Genomic DNA, 10,965 nt, shown 5'->3' with positions numbered 1-10,965 from the left:
AGTATTAATAGATGGAGGAGCTGAACTCAGTATTAGTACCTTGAAACTTATCCGTGCATTAGGCTTCTTTGAGCAATCTATTGATCCACGCAAAAAGATCACTATCAAAGCATATGATGATAAAGAAAGATCATCCAAAGGAACAATAATGTTGCCAATTCAAGTAGGACCAATACAAAAGGACACTATGTGCCAAGTCTTAGACATAGACCTCATATATAATATCTTATTAGGTCGATCTTGGATACATGAAATGCGAGCAGTACCTTCTACTTATCACCAGTGTGTTAATTTCCCCTACAATGGATAGGAGATTTCTATATCAGTAGATCATAACCCTTTTCAACATTGTAATGCTATGGGGGCAGCCCAAGACAGCTTGGTTCCACATAATAGAGAAAAACAAAGTTCCTCAGCACCAGATCTTCAGCAAGAAAAGTCTAAATCACTATCTATGGATTTCAAGCAGAAAATGAAAATCAAAGAACAAGGTATGGGAGAATACTCTTTGGAACCCTTGTGTTTAGTTAGCTTACCAGCATCGCTTAAATATCATGGATTACCTACAACATCAACACATCAAGCAACATAGCCCATCACCAAGTTTGATGGCAAATTTATCCAACTAGGCACTCTAGCACATGAATCAAAGGAAAAGGACATCCTTAGTTGGCTATACAAGGATGAGGAAGAAGACAAGGCAACTACTATGGAAGTAGCTATACCAACACACCTGTATGGAAAAGGCTACTTGATCATGCAACAAATGGGATACAATGGCAAAGGACCTATTGACAAACGTCAGGAAGGCGTCACAGAACCATTAGATCCTCCTTCACAATTATTTAAAGACAAAACAGGATTGGGCTATGAACACACTCTACCACCAAGGAAGACACTAAGAAAATACCAAAAACCTTAGTGGAAGGCAAAGAAGAAATACAAGGAGGACTCATGACAGGAGGCACTATTTGAATCAACAGAGATAATACGCAAAGAACGTGAATATCAAGAAAGAAAGCAACATCAAGAGAAGCCCATCAATCAAAAGAAAGAAGCACCTACTGCAGAAGTACATCATGTTCAAGAACTAGTGTCCAACAAAGAAGAATCACCTCCTGATAACATCGTCCCTCCTTGAGGAGAGACAGTATATGAGCAAATGCAAAGAGTGGAAGCAAGATCTGATATAGAACCAGAGAAAACTATCAAACTCGTATCAATCATCAAAGACTTGTTTTCACCCTACAACATACTAGTCCACAACACTACCCGAATCTGGGATAATACCTTTGAGACTGATTCAAATGAATATGAATGGGGCAGTTGTTCCAATGTTACTGAATATATTGCTGCAAATGACAGTCATACACCAATTTCTTAAGAAGAACAAGGCACATAACCTAGACTACTTGAATTTGGTCCACAGAATATCTATGATGCCAAGGAAAACGAGTAACAACATTATGAGCAAATCTACACAGAAGATGATACCATCGAAGACCTCGACAAAATCATTAACTTATTTAAAATCCCGACCAACTACGATGATACCTTCATCCTAACACTTACAACAACTGAACTTGACCCACCCAATGACTCTTCACCACTTATCTTTCCTGACCTCATAGACTGGGACAAACCTAAAAATCATGACATACCAATTTTCCCAAACCAGATTCCATTATCCATTACTTGTGTACCGTCAACCTAGAAACAAACTCTACCAGTGAACAAAGTAACGATATCTTCAATCAAGAGGGTGCCAAGTCTCTCAATCGTAAAGATGAAAGCAATAAAAGATCTTCTATTGAAAACCAGTCAATGGCAGCACTAGATCACAAAAAAGTAAAAATAAAAGACACATCTGAGGGTGAAAACATTTATAAGGCACCTAAAGATGGGAGACTTGACACTCTTCCTAAACATTATCAGGAGCGATCACCAATATTGATTGAGCCCACTCAATCAATCAACTTTGGTACAACAAAAGCAACCAAAAACATACACCTTGCAGAGTCTTTGACAGAGGAAGAAAGATCAGAGTTTGTCCAATTTTTCAAAGAAAAGCAAATCAATTTTGCTTGGTCATATGCATATATGCCCGGGATTAATCCACATCTAATCATGCATCGCTTGTCCATTGCTCCAGGAGCTAAGCCAGTCAAGCAAAAATTGAGAAAGATGAATCCACATGTGGCACTCATGTTCAAAGTTGAGCTAAAGAAATTATTAGACGTCATATTTATTCGCCTTATCGACTATGCTGAATGGATTTCCAACATCGTGCCAGTTTCAAAACCAGATGGCACCATCAGGATATGCACCGATTTTAGAGATGTCAACAAAGCCTGTCCAAAGGATGACTTTCCTTTGCCTAGTATCGACATAATTGTAGACCTCACAGCAGCTCATGCAATGCTATCACTAAGGGATGGTTTTTCGGGCTATAATCAAATCAAGATAGCCCTAGAGGATCAAGATAAAACAACATTCACTTGTCCTTGGGGAACATATTGCTGGAATGTCATGCCATTTGGCTTAAAGAATGTTGGGGCAACTTATCAACGGGCAATGACAACAATCTTTCATGACATGATGCATACCTTCATGGAGAACTATGTGGATGATTTACTAGCTAAATCATTTACCCGAGCAGAACATCTAAGCATTTTAGAAAATATTTTTGACAGATTGGAAAAATTTCAAGTCAGGCTCGACCTTAAGAAGTGTGTCTTCGGGGTTACATCAGGCAAATTATTAGGCTACATAGTCTCAGAAAAGGGCATTGAAGCCGATCCAACAAAAGTACAAGCCGTCATGGAGATGACACCACCTAAGAACATTAGCCAACTCAGATCTCCACAAGGACAACTCCAGACAATCAGGCGTTTCATTGCTCAACTAGCAGATAAAAGTCTACCATTCAACCATTTGCTACATAAAAATGTACCATTTAGATGGGAAGCCAAATGTGAAAAATCATTCTATCAAATCAAGCAATATCTAATGAACCTGCCGGTTCTAGTACCACCCATAGCAGGGAAACCACTCATTCTCTACATATCAACAACAGATATATCACTGGGTACATTATTAGCACAAGAAGATCAACAAGGCAAGGAACGAGCTATCTATTACATCAACATGACATTAAACAGGTATGAACTCAACTATACATTCATTGAGAAGGCTTGTCTAACAGTGGTATTTGCTTCTCAAAAGTTTCGGCATTACATGCTAGCTCACACAATTAAGCTAGTCGCAAAAATTGATCCTCTCGAATATTTGCTCAACAAAGCAACTCTTACAGGAAGATTGGCTAAATGGGTCATGATTCTCAGTGAATTTGATATCCACTACATAGAGTGACGAGCTATCAAAGGACAAGTAATTGCAGATCAACTAGCTGAAGCACTGCTACCTGGAAAACAACCAATGGAGATCAAATTTCTAGACAGGGGTGTTCTTGCTATTTCCACCAAACAATGGACCCTATACTTTGATGGATCCTATACTCAACATGGCTCAAGTGCTGGCATTCTGTTTATCACTCCTGATGGACACACCATACCAAGATCATATAGACTAATGTTTCCATGCACAAATAACATTGTTGAATATGAGGCACTGGTTACAAGGATCAAAATGGTCATGGAATAGAGAATCACACAATTAAAAGTCTACGAAGATTCACAACTAGTCATCAATCAGATCAACAATGACTATCAGACGAAAGGCGACAAGTTGCTATCATACAAACGAATGGTGGATGATTTCAAACAATATTTTATACACATCACCTTTGAGAAAATACCCAAGGTTGGACAACAAAGTAGCCGAAGCAATGGCTACTATCGTTTCACTGCTACAAATTCTAGAGCAATAGACTCGTTACGAATTTCTGGTAGAGCAACTGTTCTCCCCAACCCAGGTTATCTATGCCTTGACCAGTTCTGACTCTCTGTTATGCGAAACGATATACGACTATCTTAAAAACAATATCTTACCCATTGACCTACCTTGAAACCAAAAATGCAACTTTATCCGGCAAGCCGTCCGTTATACTCTCCCTGCTAACAATCTGTACCATCGAGGTCTAGATGGTACTATTCTTCGTTGTCTTGATCATAATGAATCTAACTCTGCTTTACAAGAGCTTCACGAAGGTATCTATGGCACACATTCAAGTGGTCCTACTCTTGCTAAAAAAATTCTACGAATGGGATATTATTGGCTGACAATGGAAAATGACTCTTATCATTTTGCAAAGAAATGTCCTAAATGCCAAATCCATGGCAATCTTATACATGCACCAGCACAGGAACTGCAACCATTCACAACATCCTGGCTCTTTTTCCAGTGGGGACTGGACTTAGTTGGCAAAATACATCCTTCATCTTCAAATGGACACAAGTTCATTATAACTGCAACAAAATATTTTACCAAATGGATTGAAGCGGTCCCCATGACCACAGTGACTGGGAAACAAATTGCCTCTTTTATTCTTAATTATCTAATCTGCAGATATGAGATTCCAAGTTCCATCATCATAGGTAATGGACGACCTTTCAAGAACCAGGATGTGCGAGAACTATGTGACAGATTCAAGATCTAACATCGTTTCTCTACACCTTACTACCCACAGGGGAATGGTCAGGCCGAAGCATCCAACAAAACCATATTGAAAATCCTCAAGAAAACAATGAATGATGCAGGCAAAGATTGACACGTGCAACTCAATCCAGCACTTTGGGCATACAGAACTAGCATCCGCACACCTATTGGAGCTACGCCATATTCATTGGTGTATGGATCAGAGGCAATTTTACCCTTGGAGGTAGAGATTCCATCTCTCAAAGTATCTTTGAAAGGCCTCATTCCCGATGAAGAGTATCGAATAAACTGACTGCAAGAGCTAGAACTTCTAGATGAAAAGCGTCAACATGCCTATACTCACCTCAAAGCATATCAGCAACGCATGTGCTAAAGCTACAATTACAAAGTCATCCCTAGGATTTTTAAAATTGGTGACCTAGTCCTCAAAGAAAATCCTAGAAATCAACAGGATCGGGAAAAGAAAGGGAAGTTTGAACCTAACTGGTTAGGTCCCTATGTTATCATATCAACCTATGGACCAGGTGCTTATCAACTAACAACTTTAGAAGGAGATGTGCTCGATGAACAAACTAATAACATCTATTTGAAGAAATACTATACTTGAGTAGTCTACTGCACGAAAAAGTCAAAAAAGTCAAAAATATCAAAAAATAATCAAAAATCAAGAAAAAACAAATAAAAAGGTACAATAAAATCAACTGGTGAAAACTTGACAACAGGCGCTATTGTGAGAGGAAAGCTCCTCTATCTATCTATACTCTTGAACTTTTATACCCACAGTCACGCAATATCAGCCATCGCCCAACATTTTATAGCATTATCCAGGACATACTTAGCGTAGTTACTATCCTTACCTATCCACATATCCTTTCATTGTATCCCACCATGGCTTGGTAATCATTGTACATATCCACATTAAGAGGAAAACTCAGCTAGGGGCAACATTGATAAAAATTTCGTCTTCAATCAAAACTTGCAGCAAACTCAGAACATCATATCCAGCAAACAAATCAACAAATCACGCGAGCAAACATTGATCACTTAAAAGGATTCACAACGCATGATAGATGATTTTCTGAAGTATCAACTTTTGGCATCTTGCATGAAGTTTTGACTATTTTTGCCCTTGAATTTTTTTGAACTATTGGATCCTCTACAATTTCTCAACGATGCATCAAGCTAGAGAAAGTCATGGGGACTCCAATATTTTTTTAGTTTTCTGTCTATGAGGTGATCACTTGTACTGTGCAAATACTTGTCTCGAGACATGATTCAAAGCATATCACCGAAGACATGATTCCACTTTGTGCATACAAATGGTTTAATCTTGTCTGTTTATACACAAGCCGCACTTAGGTCGTCCTACTTCAAGTATACCTTGACGCTTGTGGTATCTTGCAAAATCAAAAATCATGTAAATTTTTCTCAGGTCATTATGGTTCAATTATACCATTATGCTTGTATAAATTTTCAAAATATCCCAACAAATCAATTCTCAATGATGATAACTACAAAGAAAGCAAAAACATGTGATTATACAGGAATGACACACAGAAGAATGCAGATGCTCAAATGTTGCATATCATTTTACAATTAGTTGCATATCATTATCATACATCTCATTTTCAAGATACATCTCACAACATATCATTATCATACATCTCATTTTCAAGATACATCTCACATCATATCATTATCATACATCTCATTTTCAAGACACATCTCACATCATATCATTATCATATATCTCATTTTCAAGATACATCTCACAACATATCATTATCATACATCTCATTTTCAAGATACATCTCACATCATATCATTATCATACATCTCATTTTCAAGATACATCTCACAGCATATCATTATCATACATCTCATTTTCAAGATACATCTCACAGCATATCATTATCATACATCTCATTTTCAAGATACATCTCACAACATATCATTATCATACATCTCATTTTCAAGATACATTTCAAATCATATCATTATCATACATCTCATTTTCAAGATACATCTCACAACATCATAGTCATCACATATCAAATCATATACATCTAAGCATTGCATCATCATCATAGAGACATCAAAATCATATAGAAAGCATCATCCATAACACATCACATGAGGATCAAAAAAAATGGTGTCATATATATATATATAATGATCAAGTACAAAATATGTCATGTATGTCCCATAATACAACAAAATGATCAAAATACAAAGAAGACAACGTCTCTCAGGTATGACTATCTCCTGAGGGTGACGGTCTCGCAACAGATGTCCTAGCACCTGGATCTCCAGGTGGATCCTGTCAAGTAGGCCCTGTCACGCCTTTGCTCTCTGTCCTTGACCCCGTCTGCCTGGATCAACTAGATCTCATCGCTGTGAAACTAGGAACTCTGCGCTCTTGGGGTACCGCATCCTCATAGTGCTTCCAATAATACTTAGCCTCCTTGGCTATATAGGACAACTCCCTCAGGATGTCTCTCATCGAGCCACCCACAACCGCTCTATCAAAAGTCTCTGCTCGAGCCTTGGCTCGACCCAACCGCTCCAAAATTATATCCTGCTCAGTGGTTAGCTGTGTAATTTGCCGTTGATGCGCCAGTAGCTATGTCTACAGGTGCTGCACTGATAACTGTAAGGATCTAATCTGAGCATCCTCTTGATGAGTCAGAATTCGAATCTGGAGGGGTACCTGTGAAGTGGTACCTCTATCCCTCCCCCTGTCCTTGGTGTTGGTGGGGGTAAAACATCTGACCTCATCCTCTGGGCCGGTCATCTAAACTCATCTGTTCCTCCCATCGCTTCTATCACCTTTCCTACTTGCTCCTCACCCCCAACTCCAATAACCAAGCCTCCTCTCCCTCTATCCTCTGTAGCTCGCCACACAACTCTCTCCACCCGTATCTCTCTGTCACCACCAACTCCACCTCTGTCTCCTCTCCTCCTCTGATCTCCTCTCCCTCTATCCCCTCACTGACCTTGACCACCTCCTCCACCATCTCCACCATCATCACCTCCACCATCCCCACCTCCCTCATCCAACTCCTCTTCATCCTCTCCCCGTCTCCCTAGCTTCTTGGGCTGCTCATCCTCATCGTCATCAAAAGCGGGAATCATCTCCACTGGATCTGATATCCTAGCCAAAACATGCACCGCAAACAATGTTGCGAACTCCTCTGTCATCCCCGCATCCACTATCCCATAGGCATAGTCCCATATCTAGTCGGCTAGGTGAACAAACTCCTCAACCGTCGCCACGCTATCAATAGTAGGTCCCCACTCTGGTACATATTGCCTCCGTTGAGCATACAAACATGCTCCCTGTGGAATCCCTTATTGTCGTCTATACTGCCACAACACTCAATTGTTCAGGAATCTCTCAATCACAAAGGGCGTCTACCCTATCAGAAATCAGGACATGTAGACATAGGGTATCTCCATCCCATCCCCTTCCCATACCTCGCAATCCATATACGGTCTCCAGACGACCGTATCAATATCATCTAGCACTCACCTCCAATGCTCTAGTTTTCCCAGCTTACGCTGAACAACTATCCCTCAATATCCATAGGCATAGGCACACCTAGCAGGCCTATCTCTATCCTCCAGTGGCCTGGCTGCAGGAATATGCTCCCACGCCCATACCTATCACAGTGTAACCCCAGTTAATAGACTGATGTATCCCAAGTAAACCACTTGATACAAATCCCTATATAAGTGGGCCAACATAGCAGACCCTGATGCGAATCGGCAACCCTGTGTCACCATGTCCTCCAAGACCAACCCCCATCCTACTGCCAATCCCTTTGACCTACGGTCGGGACATAAAAACCCACCTATGGATCCTGCCAGCACTGATGGTAGAGGAGCATAATCCAAATCAATAAACTCCTACCATGGGATCTCATACCCGCAAATATGCTCATCATGCAGAATCCGACGAAGTGCCTCTGTCCTGCCCTCCTCCATCTGCTCATAGGGTAAAAGTGCACCTACCACAGGAATCCACAGAATTCGGTAGCAATCCTCAGGTGTCACTGTGATCTCACTTGTCACCAAATGAAAGGTGTTGGTGTCACTATGCTACCTCTCAGCCAAAGCTGTCAATACACCCCGATTAATGATATACCGAGGCATCTCTAACAAAGAGGATAGTCCACACCTCTCAATAACATCCCTGTCTGCCGGTGTCAATCATGGTATCAATGACCACGGTCTCGGAAATCGCTCTCGCGATTGCACAACCCCAAGTTGCTCTTGTCACAAGCAAAACATGTCCAATATCAGTTTCCTCATCAAATCAATTCATATCAACACCAGATCAATATCAACTTGAAACATTGAAAATCTAATCAAGTTCCACATCATATCAAATCCATATCCATATCAGATCATATCAACTTATAACACAACTCAAGTTTCACATTTATATCAGCTTGTAAAACAACTCAAGTTCCAAATTCATATCAACTTGTAACACAACTCAAGTTTCACATTCATATCAACTTGTAACACAACTCAAGTTCCACAATCATATCAACTTGTAAAACAACTCAAGTTCCACATTTATATCAACTTGAAACAATGCATATCAAATCAAGTTCATATCAAACATCCATATCAAAATCCACATCATATCATATCAATATATCAACATCAACTTGAAACATTGCAAATCAAATCAAGTTATCTCCAAAATCCATATCAAACAAACCATATCGGAACTCATATTGGACAAATTATCAAAACAAATGACAACATACACGCGGCCTACCTATCACACCCATCCCAAAAAAACTAGCAAACACCTACATATCTTTCTTTATGTCATAATCCTTACCAAAATCCTACTTTCCCCAAATTTTTCTGCCTACGTGCTAAACAGTTTTATCTACACACTAAGTTGCTAGCTATGCACTATCCAACCTTCTGCATGCACTACACCATTAACCCTAAGTGCTAGCCTGCAGCTATGCGCTACCCTTCTTTCTAAATGCACCACCTAAAATACCCTAAGTGCTAACCCTCGACCCTGAGCTATCCTACCTTGGCCCTGTGCTGCAAGCCTACCCCGCTGCGCTAGGTCACACCTACGCACTACCTTAACCTACCCATGCGACCCCAGGCTAACCCTGCACGCTAGGTCTAAGGGATGCGCTACCGGCTTCCCCCTATGCTCAACCCTGTGCACTTGATGCACTAAACTATGTCAATGCGCTACCCTAACCCACCCCTGCGCTATCCTAACCTACCCGGACGCTACCCTAGTTCATAAAATCCCACGCGCTATGCTACTTATCGTATGCACTGCGGTTTTTACCCGACGCGCTAAACCGTTAAATCCGCGTGCAAAAATGAAAAACCTGACTAAAAACGACAAAACAAAAATAAAAAAGGGGTAAAAAATGATGACTTATTGGTGGTCCATACGTGGCGGGCCTCTGATACCTCCGAACGCGCTCAAATCGATGAGAAGCAAAGGGAATCGACATTTTGTCTTTTTCTCCAAGTGTCACTTTATTCAAAGTCAACAAGCACAAATGAGACAAAATAAATCACTTTTTACCTTTTTATAGGGTAAATAAAAATTAGGGTTGCGTAGACGAGCACGTAAATTGCTCGTGATCTTTATTCTAACCCCAACAAACATCATTATCGGGAGATGAATCAACTTATCGCATTCAACATAAACAAAATTTTAAAATGCCATGAACTTTACCAAATCAAATCAAATTTTCAAATTTTTGATTCATCTCTCGAGGGGGCATTATCAACATCATTTACCAGATCTGGGGCACGACATGAACATCTCGACACAACATCACACTGATCATAACCAAATCATGACGACACATCATTTTTCTTTGAATTAACATGTGCACACACACCACTTCAAAGAGGGGCAAAATGTAGACGTATAAAAATGGCCATATTCCTAAATGAATATTTAATGTTCATTTTATTCTCATTCCTCTATTTAGTTAAATCTAATTTAATTAAATCATCCACATTCTTCTATTTAATTAAATAAATTATTCATTTTATTTATTTAAATTCACTTAAGTCCTTTATATCATTTAATTGAATAAATCATTTTATTTAATTAAATCCCTTCTGTCTACTTTTTAATTAAATTTACATTTTTTTTTTGAGTAAAAGGGGTAAAAACTTTATTGAAACTCAAGAACCAGAATTACAAAGAGAGCCCGAGCCCCGGGTCCCAGGAGAGAACCATCAAGCCAGCCCCACTACAAACAACAACCTATCCCTCCATATCCTCAGTAAAAATCTTCTACAAATCCTGAGATTGATCCTCAGAAAGGTGCTCCC

This window comes from Cryptomeria japonica, chromosome 10 (genome assembly GCF_030272615.1).
Source record: "Cryptomeria japonica chromosome 10, Sugi_1.0, whole genome shotgun sequence".
NCBI lineage: Eukaryota > Viridiplantae > Streptophyta > Pinopsida > Cupressales > Cupressaceae > Cryptomeria > Cryptomeria japonica.
This window is presented reverse-complemented; position numbering follows the sequence as displayed.